This window comes from Aphis gossypii, chromosome 1 (genome assembly GCF_020184175.1).
Source record: "Aphis gossypii isolate Hap1 chromosome 1, ASM2018417v2, whole genome shotgun sequence".
Taxonomy (NCBI): domain Eukaryota; kingdom Metazoa; phylum Arthropoda; class Insecta; order Hemiptera; family Aphididae; genus Aphis; species Aphis gossypii.
The window spans coordinates 88,697,549-88,710,958 of NC_065530.1; positions in this window are offsets into that span (position 1 = coordinate 88,697,549).

Here is a 13,410-nt window from a genome sequence, read left to right on the forward strand (position 1 = left end):
TACAGAAAAATAAATATTTGACTATATGAGAACGTAATTCGCCATGATTGATAATTTACTTATTTATTTGATAATTATATACATTTATAAATTATGAATAATAATAAGCTAGTAAAATATTGTTAGGAACTTAGTTTAATATTAAATAATTGTTTTTATTTGGCTCATATAATATATTTTATTAAATAAATTGATTTTTAAAAATATCGACTGATATGACAATTTTAATAATAAGGATGTATACTTAAATTGTCGTGTTATAAATCTAAAAATAATAATGGTCAATTGTTGTTATAAATGGTATATAATAATACTCAAAATTATTTGGTAACTAAACTTATTTTAATTTAGTTATATTATCCGCCGTCTGCTGCATTTGTTATTAAAATGAGGCAAAAATAATAAAAATATTTAATTTGAGGATCTGAAAAGAACGAAATCTAAACTTTAAGTACCTTGTATAATATAAGTATAAACATTCAATAAAAAAAAGGTTATAACATTTTAATATGTCAAAAAATTAGTCATATCCGATCTTCTTATACAAATATTTTTACATAAATTACTGTTAAATTGATCTTTCTCGAGTTTTCAATAAATTATCTATAGATTGTACAATAATACTAATTCCTAACATTTTAGTTCACTTGTTAATATTGTGAAAAAACAAAGTAGGTATATCGACTATCTATTATAGTTTTCAATAATATGTTTATTAATTTATTAATTGGTGCTTATTAAAAATTAGTAGGTACCTATAAATACCTATTATCTGTATAATGTTCAATAAAATTAAATTTTTTTTATAAAAATTTAAAAAATAAACTATGTGGTGCAATTATTCTTTTTGTGAATGATTTAAACAAATATAATACATGCTTGTATGCATATAATATATTTTTTTTACATAATTTCGAGTCGAAATAAAACAATATTATTTTTTTAATTTTTACTTTTTTGAATGACCTCATACACTTTTAATTACATATTATTTTGAAGCAGAATATTTTTTAGAAAATTTCAATACATAAAAATAAAAATTTGAACGATTATTATAGTTATAGGCAGGTATTTAAAGTTTTGGCAAAAGGAGGGTAATGTACGGGGATACTTCGCAAAATGTTGGTTTGATATCCATCTGATTATCTAAATATAATATACTTAAAACTCATAAACCACTCCTACAAATTTTGATTTTTATATTTTAAAATTAAAAATAGTCTGCTTCTGAGTATGAAATTAAAAATGCACGTTAATATTCAAAAAAATAAAAAACTTAAATAGTTATAGAAATATCAAAAATATTATATATTTTTTTAAATGTTATTTTATGTCGGATATAAACTTTGTAAAAAATACTTTCAAATATTTTAATAGATTTTGAAATAATGAATAATAATGGTATAAGGTATAATATGTATATTCATAACAAAAATGTTTGATGAATGCAAAAAACATAGTACATAATAATATTATTTATTATGTACCTACTTTTAGGTACTTATTAGTTATTTGTGTACAATGTACATTTCAAATCCCGACTGATGCACAGAGAGTAGTATTTCATGGTGTTATCGTGTAAATAATCTTATTAATAAAATCTACTATATTATTCTTTATTTATCGGCGTGAGTAGACTAAAATGCTTAATCAATGATTCTACAGGCTTGCAAAAAAAAAATGTATATATTTTCACACAAACCGTACTGAATTCGATTATTGTTTGCCTCTTTGAATTATCGTTGTATTACTTATATACATGTATATGATATTATATGTACTATACACATTACACATTATAATATACATATTGCATATATAATGTATATAGTACCTATATACTTAACATATAGGATCTGTACATGAATAATACAGAAAACCTTAAAAAATTATATACAAATATAACTCGTTATGTACTTATGGTAAACACGAACATGGGGTTCCTACAGAAACAAAAATTCGAGGGAAATATGTCACTTTAGTCACTAATTGATATCATTACGACCACTGGCGTAATTGGACTACATTTTATATGTTAATACATAAAACTGAACATTGAATGTGTATGTGTAATAGAATAACCTATCCGTATGCACAAAACTATAGAGAATTATAGATAAATTCTTAACACAATATATTAAACTATAAACAATATTATTAATTAATCTGCACGATTTACAATTAGTTAGGTGCTTACAGGAGATTCGGCTCTATGAATAATTAAATAATTATATCATTCAAGCTGATGTTATAATAGGTATATTTTCTATAGAAATAACTTATATTACTTACAATGCTTGTATAATTTATAATAAAAGTATTTAACTTTCAAATGTATACTCACAAATATTTTTTATGGTGTTATAGTTAAGTTAGGTTAAATTGAGTCCTGGAGATAAATATATTTAATTACCGAAAATGTGATATTTTTCTTAATTATATTACAGCTGAACAGGCTTAATCAATTATAATATCGACATCATTTGTATTTATTATGTATGATGGGTATTCACCTATATTTTCAATAAAATAATTTTTTTACACACGATTGAATGAGCGACATAGGTAGGTTACCTATGAATAACAATAATAACATACTACACATATTACACTCTAGTATACTTAATTTTCGTCTTTTCAAGTCGTGGGTTTCGAAATGATTGCTTGAGTAAATTTTAATGAATTATTATATTATTATTATAAATGTACTATGTACATCAAAGAAGTTTGAACACTATACGATCTACTATAAGTATTTATATTAAGTTATAAGTTATAATCTATAATAGAAAATGTTAGTAGTTTACGTTCTTAATAAAAAAAAACTATAGATTCATATTATATTATACATGCATAGGTATTATAATAAATATAATCATTATTTGATTTAACATAAATATACATTTAGTTTGTATAGGTATAAATATGGCGAATATTCACTGGATACTGACCATCAGTTTAAGTGTTAATTGTTAAGTTCTAATCGCTCTATAACTATAAATATGGACAAAAACTATAATAATTCACATATTTTTAAATAATTTCTTAAATATATTATTATTTCTAAATGTGTATCAGTGTCTAAGTACCTAAAAAAATAACATAGTTTTTTGGCAATCATATAATATGAACTATATCTAGTTTCGTGGTGATGAGAACCATCATACTCTTATTTAGCTTTTATTTATAGTAGGTGTACATTAGTTCTAGTATTAGTAGAAACATAATACAACAATTATTATACTATTGTATAATGAATAATGATTGTGTAGATGAATAATATAAAATATATAAAGCCCGTTTCGAGTGGTCACGCGTTTTACCGTTAGACATTAAATTTCAAAAATAATAGCGGTGGTCACAATTTTGAAAAAGATAAAATTAGAAAAAAACTTAAAAATTCTTGCGACTCTAATATTTTGTAATTATTAATGCGTTATTATAAAGTTTGCGGTAGGTATAATATTATAATGTGACATATATTACGGCGATAGCTATACGCAATAATCTGCGTGCAGGTTTTTAAGTCTGCTAGAGTTTGTATATCGAAAATTGGTCTCAAAATAACCCATGTTGGTCTATTTTGAGACTAAAATAAATAACAATAGGACACCTAATAATTTTTGTGTAAATGAAGAGAGAATTGTATATAAATATTCCCTACGTACATATGCCCGTGTAACTAGGCACAAACGACAACGACGGTTGCATCATGGGCGATGAGGATAAACCACCTCGGGACATCACCAGTGGCGAGGTGAAAAAAATGTTTTAAAAAATTATAATAAAGGCCCCTTCTGTTTTCGGTAACGGGTATAATATTATGCAAATGGGACCGCTGCCGGATGGGAATATGTGCGTATATAGAAAAGAAAGGGTTGTAGGAATGTCAACTTATTTGAATATGAACACAAACCATATGCAAATTAAAATGCCCCAGCCGAGAGATCGGAACAAGCCCTCTCCGGTATTTTTGCTTGCTGTACGTTGTACCTATGTATAGTATACTATATGCCATATACAGGTAACGTCATTCCCGCGTCTTCCTTTTCATTATTTTTCACGTGTACATTATTGTTTAGGAACCCCGGGGCCGGCTGAACGGGGTGAACGCACACAAATACAAATTTACATGTATACATAAAACATATGTATATAAAAAAAAATAACTGTGCGCGCATTATCCCGCGGCAGTGTAATTCTCTATATTTCAGTATATTTTTTATACTAATATACAATATACTTATATTATACGTATATACTTGCCACAGCTTCAATTTGGATAATAATAATAATGTGTATAAAAAATTACCATCATGTGTATTATATTTAGTTTTCATTGTTGAAGACGCGACCGAAAATTTGTTTGGTATAGTTGTATAATTTTATATATATGTATGTATAATGTAATATACACAAAACCATGAGTGCTATGTTATAGATATAGTAATATTATATAGATCATTGTTTTAGATTGCCGTTTTGTTTTACACTATACTATAAATTATAATATACCTACTATGATAGATAAGAATACATTTATTGTAAATTTATAATATTTGTTTCAAATTTATCGTCCTACATTTTTATGTATCTCAATATTATTATATGATATTTATTATATAGCAGCAGCAGTAATGACATTTTACGGTAGAGAGTATTATGTGTATTAATCCCTTCTCCCACCTTATGCTCACCTTAAGGTTTTTTGTTAGAGCTAAAACCTGAGATGAGCAATATCGTTTTTACTAAAGTATGAGTAATATATTTATTAAGAGCTTATTAAGTCATTAATGTTTTTTTCATTAATAAAAACGTACTCATAACCGATAACCGAGTGGTTTTTTTTTTTTAATCATGCCAGACCCGGACTTCAGGCCATATACCCGCAAACAGATAATAGTAGTATATTTACAAAATTCAATGGATATCTATTTCGCAGTAGTGTAGTTTCTGTAAAATGTATATAAATTATAAGTTATAAAATGACTTAAAATTGTCGAAAAATGACCTATTTAGTAAAAAAAGGCCAAAGAATGCAAAATAAAAATTGATTATTTAAATTAACTTACTTTGAAACATATTTTCAGCTAATAAAAGATTGTCTACAAAGTTTAAAAAAATATGTAAAATGCATCAAGTTTCGATACCTACTAATTAAAAAATAATAATCCGATATATTTTTTATAATTTATATTAGTATAAACTATATATCATAAAGCAAAACTACTGCAAATCTACTTGTTAATAATACTGCAGATTTTAATGGTTTTTATACATACCTATCTTAATGAAATTTATTTTTTTCGTCTTGGTCATTTAGTTTATTATTAATTATTAATGATAACTTGTTTTTTATGTTAATAAATTAAATATATGCCAGTATTCAATACATTTGGAAATTTTTAATTACCTATTGTGTATACATTTTAATACTAACACTTATTTACATTGAGCAATGATATAATACTGCTGTACCTACATTTATAATTTAAAACATTAAATAACCTTATTAATTATATCATATTATCGTTTATCAGTACAAATTAGTCTAATGGCTGTTTCCATACTTATTGAATAGGTACTCTGTAATCTGTATAACCTAATCGTTGTTTATTTATATTTATTATTATTTATTAATAAATGTGTGTTTCTACTTTTCCATAATATATAAATTTCAATGATTTATTTTTACGAAAGTGTATTATATTATTAATATTTAGGTATTTATTTGTATCCATAAAAATTCTTATATTATGCTACTTATTATATGGTTCATATTTAGATTATATTTAAGTATTAAATGGAGTATAGCAGTATAGGTATATTATATTATAATTATAATATAATATACCTATACTCAATACTACTATACTCCATTTAATACTATTAATAATTATTACAACTTATAGGTATAAAATTGATAAGTAAAACTAACCACTAAGATATACTATTGCTTATTTGTTCTATAACTAAGTTATTGAAACTTCTTTTTAAAGATTTACATATTAATATTACAATAATATAATATGTATTATCATTGTGAATTCAAAGCAAATGACGGTGTTAAAAATATACAATGATATGTCACTAAAATGAACAACGGAACGGTATTTCAATAACAATTTTTAAATATAATAAAATCAGTAATCACGTTTCTTCTTTACACACTAGTGACTAGTACATTACATACATAAAACATAAACATACTTATGTGTGTGTATGTATGTGTATTATAGATTATTATTTAAAATAACACAAATTCTACGCACCATTTTGGCACTCGTATTGATTATATCCAAAAACTAAAAGTTTTCTCTTGCTACCAAAGGTTTCTTTTTTTCGAAAGGGATGCGACGAGGGGTCACCACCATGGCACACCCAGAGTGAAAATCGATTGGCCCGCGCACTTTTTTGTGGCGAGGAATATCTTTTTCGGGACAAAGACTTTCTATTAATACAATACGAATATTAGACCTATAGGTCTATCACTAAAGTTTTTTTTTCTAGCGTCCTATATTATTGCATTCAGAATATTATTATGTCAGTACATCGTTATAATATATTAATTGATCTAAGCCTTTAACAAATTAATTAATTTTAGTGGATTTGAGTATACATTATATTAAGCTCCGTTAAATTACACATATACTTAACACGGTCATTTGGGTAGTTTTAGATAGATATATAGGTAGTTTGTTGTTATTTAAAAAAATTACAACTTAAATATAATATAAGAAATAATAATGAGAAAAAAATGTGTCTCCAGAAGCCTGAGCTTGTGTGGAGACAAGAGTTCAACATGTTTCTTAAAATTATAAATTATACTTATCAATACTATTTACAATTTGAAATATAGATAAAAACAAAAAATAAAAATAAAGGAATGATAACATTGTTGTACACAATATTATATGTTAAAACAAAAACAAATTATTTAGAGATTTATTGTACAGAAAAAGTAAATAAAACTAATTCTATTAATACTCAATTCAATTTGTGACATTGTTACTGTTACTCATTTTTATATAAGATAAAGTTATTAAAACTGTGAATATTGATACAATGATAATTACAATAATATAAACTGATATAATAGGGATTTCTTTTACCGAATTCACTATTAGGTACATTTAAACATTTAACATTCGAAAAGTATTATTTACAATTATTATTATCATAATAATGCTTAAAATTGAACTCTTTGTGATTATAAGAGTATAAATTATATAAAAAAATTTTTATATACAGTTGTTTAAGTTTGAATAAATTATAAGTTTTATACACAATATCAGTATTTGTACGATATGGCAGTTTGAAGGCAATTCTAAGTAGTAAATTTATCGTCGATGGAAGTTTTTTAAGATGTATATTATAAGCTCAAACCCAAGCTCTAATCCCATAACTAAAATTGGTTGAGCAAATACACAAAAAACTATTCATATGGTAATTATTGGTAACAAGATATTTTTTAGAAACTTGAACTTATAAAAAAGACTTCTAATTTTTTTTACAGTCATACAAATATTAGTATCCCGTAAGTACTTATGAAAAGTAACACCAAAGTATTTAATTAAGTCAACCGATTTAATATGAGTACCAGTGACGTATTTAGGGGGGGGCTTGAGGGGGCTTGGGTCCCGGGCTGCAGTAAATATTTAGGAGTGGTCAATTTTGGAGAGCATTTTGATATAATACGATACCTAGATAATTTGGATGATAAAAAAAAGTTATGGCACACAGATAACCTGGGGCGCTAAATTTCTAATTACGTCTCTGATGAGTACAATTACAACTAACATTATCATGATTTGGAGATTTTACTATAAAGAAAATTTTTAATTATTTTTTATATCATCGATAATTTGAACACTTTTTTTATTTTAAATCATGAAACGAATATAACTAGGTAGTTTTTTCATAATTTATTTCAAGAAAATTTTAACTGAACCATTTAGTAACATTAGACATAATTTGTGTCGCTTTAGAAACTAGTTTGGCTTTATTTTTATCATTAATTAATACAGTGGTATCATCAGCAAAACGTGTAATCAAACCAACACAATTTAAATCTAGAAGATTTATATATTTTAAAATCTATATAATCTAAGTATTTACCTATTTATAAATATACAATGAAAAGTAGAGGTCCCAACACTGTCCCTTGTGGAAGTTTTGACCAAATATATTCAGTATATCTAAGTTTAAAAAAATAATATCCAATTATAATAATTATTTTCTTTTCCGTTAACGAATGACAGTTGTATACAAACAATTTTTTTTTTTGAGGGAGTCAACAAATATAGGGGACATTTATTAAAATGTAAAATTTTAAAAATTGACTTTGTACTGGATATAGAATTACCTACAACATTACATTATACAATCTACATTATAACAAATTTCCAAACCACGAATGTGATAGATTTGGCTGCGGATTGTTAAAACACTTACAAAAGTATTTCCTTTTATTAATACAAATTACTTTTTAAGTATACTTATTACTATTCACTAGTACAGTGGTACATATTCTATATTAGGTTAATTTTTAAAAAAAAAAAAATACACGTAAGTATAATTTCTGGTGTACCTATTATACGTACATAATAATATAATAATATTCTAAATTTATAAATAATAACCATGTACGACTAAACGCATATACACAGACATACAGTGCACTAAATTATGTTAATAGGATGCAATTTACACCGACCGGGCTATTAAGATATCAAGATACATGTAGGTACAGAGTAACTCGTCGATAATTTTCATCCTCTTTTTTATTCAATAATGCAGTTAATCGAAATCTGATTTTTGGATTTTTTAAATAAACCTTAAGGTTATAGACCACATATACTTTCAAATTCTTGAATTTTTTTATATTACTTAAAAATATGCTGTAAAAATACAAAATTCTGTTTTTCAAATGAGAATCCTTCTTTTCATCTCTAAATTATTTAGTGGATACATTTTCTGAAAATCTTTACGTATCAAAATCAAAATGTGAACAAGTTATTAAAATTTGTGTATATAATAAATGGTCCACAATAATATTATGTTTGAAAAAATGGGGCTATATAGTAATTTGAAAATGTTAATAATTTATATTATTTTTTTTTAAATATTTATAATTCATAAATATGGTCCAAGTAAAATAAATACTAGATCGTCTAAGAGATCTAATATTAATATACTATATCTGTTTTATATTTTTGTAACACCATTTTTAAGAACTATTATCCTAAATATAACTTGAGCTATAATTATTGATAAAAACTAAATAAAAAAAAAATCCTAATTATAAACATTTTAATATCTGAGAAACTGTACTCCTTCTAATTTTTATTAAGTATATCAAAATTCTCAAGAAAATTCTCAATTAACTAATTTTCAATAAATTTGGGGGGTGGGTCTATTGGAAAAATCAGAAGTTTGTGTTACCACAGGACACTCTTTAAGTAATAAAAAAAATTTCAATTATTTTAAAATATTGTAATTATGCAGATTGAAAAATTCTAAAATTCAAAATTTTTATGGTAATCATATTATTTATTAATTAAGGAAAGACATAGAAAGGGGTAAGCACTAAGCATTCTTGGTGAATCACTCTGTATATTAAAGAATATATTATACCTATCTGTATTATTTCTTTATATGCACGCACACAAGTCCTCTCTTCGTAGACTTCTACGGATATCGTTATAAAAACACTATGATGATTATCTATTATCTGACCGGGGATTATAAATATTACATATATATATATACGAAATACGAATATACGTAAGATGGTAGGTGATGACATATTTAATACATCTCCAAACGATGATATATCGTGTGCAAGCTGCATGATAAACTTTTTTTTATATATTATACACGAATAACAAAAGTGAGTTAGTTTGAAAAATGAAAAAAACAACAGCCGATGCGAATCGAATTCGTTCGGAGGATAAAGAACAAAAACCAATAAACACTGCAGCGGTTTTTTGTCACCCAATCGTTTTCACGGCACTGTGGGTTCTATCATATATTTATAAGACAAATAGCTGTGTACTACAGACGCTGCCATGAATATCCGGTGCGACCATTATAGTGACGGTTAATTCATTTTTTGTCATATAAGTATACGCTCGAAAGTTACTATATCAAGCCTTCTCTTATAACCATTATAACTGTGCGGTGCGTTGGTGTTTCGTTCTAAATAATATTATTATATAATATATAATAAGACAAAACGATAAATTACGGATTTTATTTTTTTTAGAGGTTTGCTTGGTAGGTATTGAGTACTTATTCTTGCCATAATTATACATAAAAAGTATTACAGAACGTATCCTTTGTTATTTATAATGGCTAAAAAACATAATTTGACAATAAAAAATAATTTCAAAAAAGTGAAAAATAAGGTATTTGGGGGGGGGGGGATTACATTTTTTTATCTCCTGTTTTTGCAATGTTAGAATATCTACGTAACACCTATTATAATTTATGACCTCTTTGTTCATTATAATTATTCATTACACATCTAATTTGTCTTATGACTACAATATTGTGTTAATAAATAAATACGTTGATACAGTTAATATAAGCTCATAACAATATTATATTAACATTATTGTAAACCATAGATTAAGGTATTACCTAATAATTAATATAAGTATATAAATGTGTAGTAAACACGATATTTAGTTTTTAATTTTAATATTATTACAAACAAAAATATAAGACTATAACTTTTATAAAGATATAATAATATAATATATATAGTATATATATATATATTACATTTGAATAATATAATATAAGCCATAAATGATCTTATGGGCATAGCTTTTAGAAAATATGAAAAAAACTAAAAATAAAGAAGATAATATTATCAAGTTATGAATCTTCATTTATAATTTAAATGATTAAAAAAAAAGTAAGTAACAGTTTGTATACGAAGTTGTGATAAACAATTAACTGTGCAACGGTTATCGTTCGTAGTATTCGTACGACGTAAATGTATAGTACAATTTTCAAAATATTTAAATTTCATACAAAATCCCATATAAGTTGTTTTTATATAGTTATATCTGTATAAAATCATTAAAAATATCTAGGCACAGTTTTTCATATTCATTATATCCATTTTAAGTTCAAATCATTACAAACATTTCAAACTATGAGTATTTTTGTTGTAAACAGTTAACAATTTATAAAGTCTCTAATATTTATTATTAAGGTTTAAAAATACAATTTAATATTCCTCATAAGTATTTTATACTGGAATTAAAAAGTTTAAAAAATTATACAATTACAAGTATTTTTATAGATATCTCATGAAGTTCAAATTTAAATAAAATTATGTATTTTAACGATGTTAATTTTTTTTTATAATTAAAAATATTTGTGGGAACTTAAACCTTTTACGTATACTGTTCGAAGCATCACTCACTCGAGTAAATAATATCTATTAAAACCTGAAATGTTTTACCCTCATACACGTTTTTATGACCATAAGTATCTGAAAATTAATTCATCCGGTATAGGTATACCTGTCACCTTATAATGAGGTATACGTAGGTTAGGTTAATTCCTAATGATATACGTTCCTTTAAACGTATGACCATCATATGATATATGTATAATCTGCCACTATTTTGCTATAAGAACTTTTAAAGTAAGGACGTCGAACAATTAACAGTTTAATATAAAATATTAATAGAAACACTTTTATTATAAAAAAAATTAATACACATACAAATTACAAAATATTATATATTATATAATTTAACATTTACACCATGAAAAGAGCACACCTGAGTATTATCAACATATTCAAGACCTTAGTCTTATTTTGTTATACACTTATACCTATTCAAGACAAATTATGTTTCGATCTACTTTAATTACCTACTAGAAAAATAGAAACCAGTATCCGAATAGGGCACACCAGACTTACTCATGGGTTCCTTATGGCACGAGAGGAACCCCCCATATACCCGTTCTGTGGTGTCAATCTAACAATTAAACACATCATGACCGAGTCCGAGTGTAACACATACCGCGACGCAAGAGACCGCAACGAACTATTGGAAGACCTATTTGAATGCCTTGGACCCAACCTACCAGTCTCCAACATAATCGCCTTCCTTCAACAAACTGGACGGTTCAAATTAATTTAAGTTTCTTTTTCATTGTATAGGACGATTGTAAGCTCGGCCCGAGGAAAAAAAATGTTGAAAAGGTCTATTGTAAACTCGGCTCGTGTTTTTTTCAGGTAAAAATAATCTAGATGTAAACTCGGCCCGGATAAAAATGTACATACAATTTTCTTATAATATTTTTGAGAACCATTAAGCATTACTCAGAGGACACCACGAGGAGGCGATTCTCATTATCCTCTAGAAATTATTTTCATTTTCATATTATGCATAGTATAAAATTCGTTATATAAATGTAAGTGTATATTTGTAAATGTAAAAAATGTAAAAATATAATAGCGATCACCTTTTTTATTGTAAACTCGGCTCCAAAAATGTTAAGCAATAAATTAGGTTAGGTTAGTATAATATACTAAATCTTTAATTGTATCATAATCTACATCTTAATAAATACCTAACATATTGTAATATATTATATAACATTATGATGATAATAATATTATAATATTATAATACCTGATGCCGAGGGCTTATATTTATAATAATAAAAAAAAATTACTTACTAATCTAAATTATAGAACTATTTACATTTTATAAAATAATATTAATGATTGTCTCTTTACTATATCTATGACAATACATTTTAATACTTTATGAATTTCATTACCTATATGCAATAACATTTTTGATTTATTTATACTATAAACAATATAAACCTATTTTTGTTTTTATATGGTAGGTATCAATTTACTGAAAGATGTTTGAAATTTTTTTAATTATACATTTAGTTAGATCAGGAATCTAGTATGAAACGTAGAAAGTATTGTGACAATCATTATTTTAATAAATTATTAAATTATAATATGTACGTGAAAATGTGAATACTATATGTTAACCTATCTAACCCATAGTAGGTATATTGTAGCGGTTGATTATAAATATATTTGTTATTGAACGGTGTAACTTAGACGAATGTTCTGCACATCTGATTCTTATTAGTACCAATAGTACCATTGATGACGCGGTGTACAGTATGATGACATTCTGATTTTTGATAGGTATCTATTTGGAAAAACGAGTTAATGAATGGATATTTTTGATCCTCGTCTGTTTTATTATAATATGTATTATAACAACTACATAATCTACTCTTTTGCGTACCTAATAAATTGCTTTCAATTATTATTAAGTCAGTAGTCTTTACATTGAATTGATAAAAATAAAAATACAAAAAAAAAAATCGTTCTTAATTATATATAAT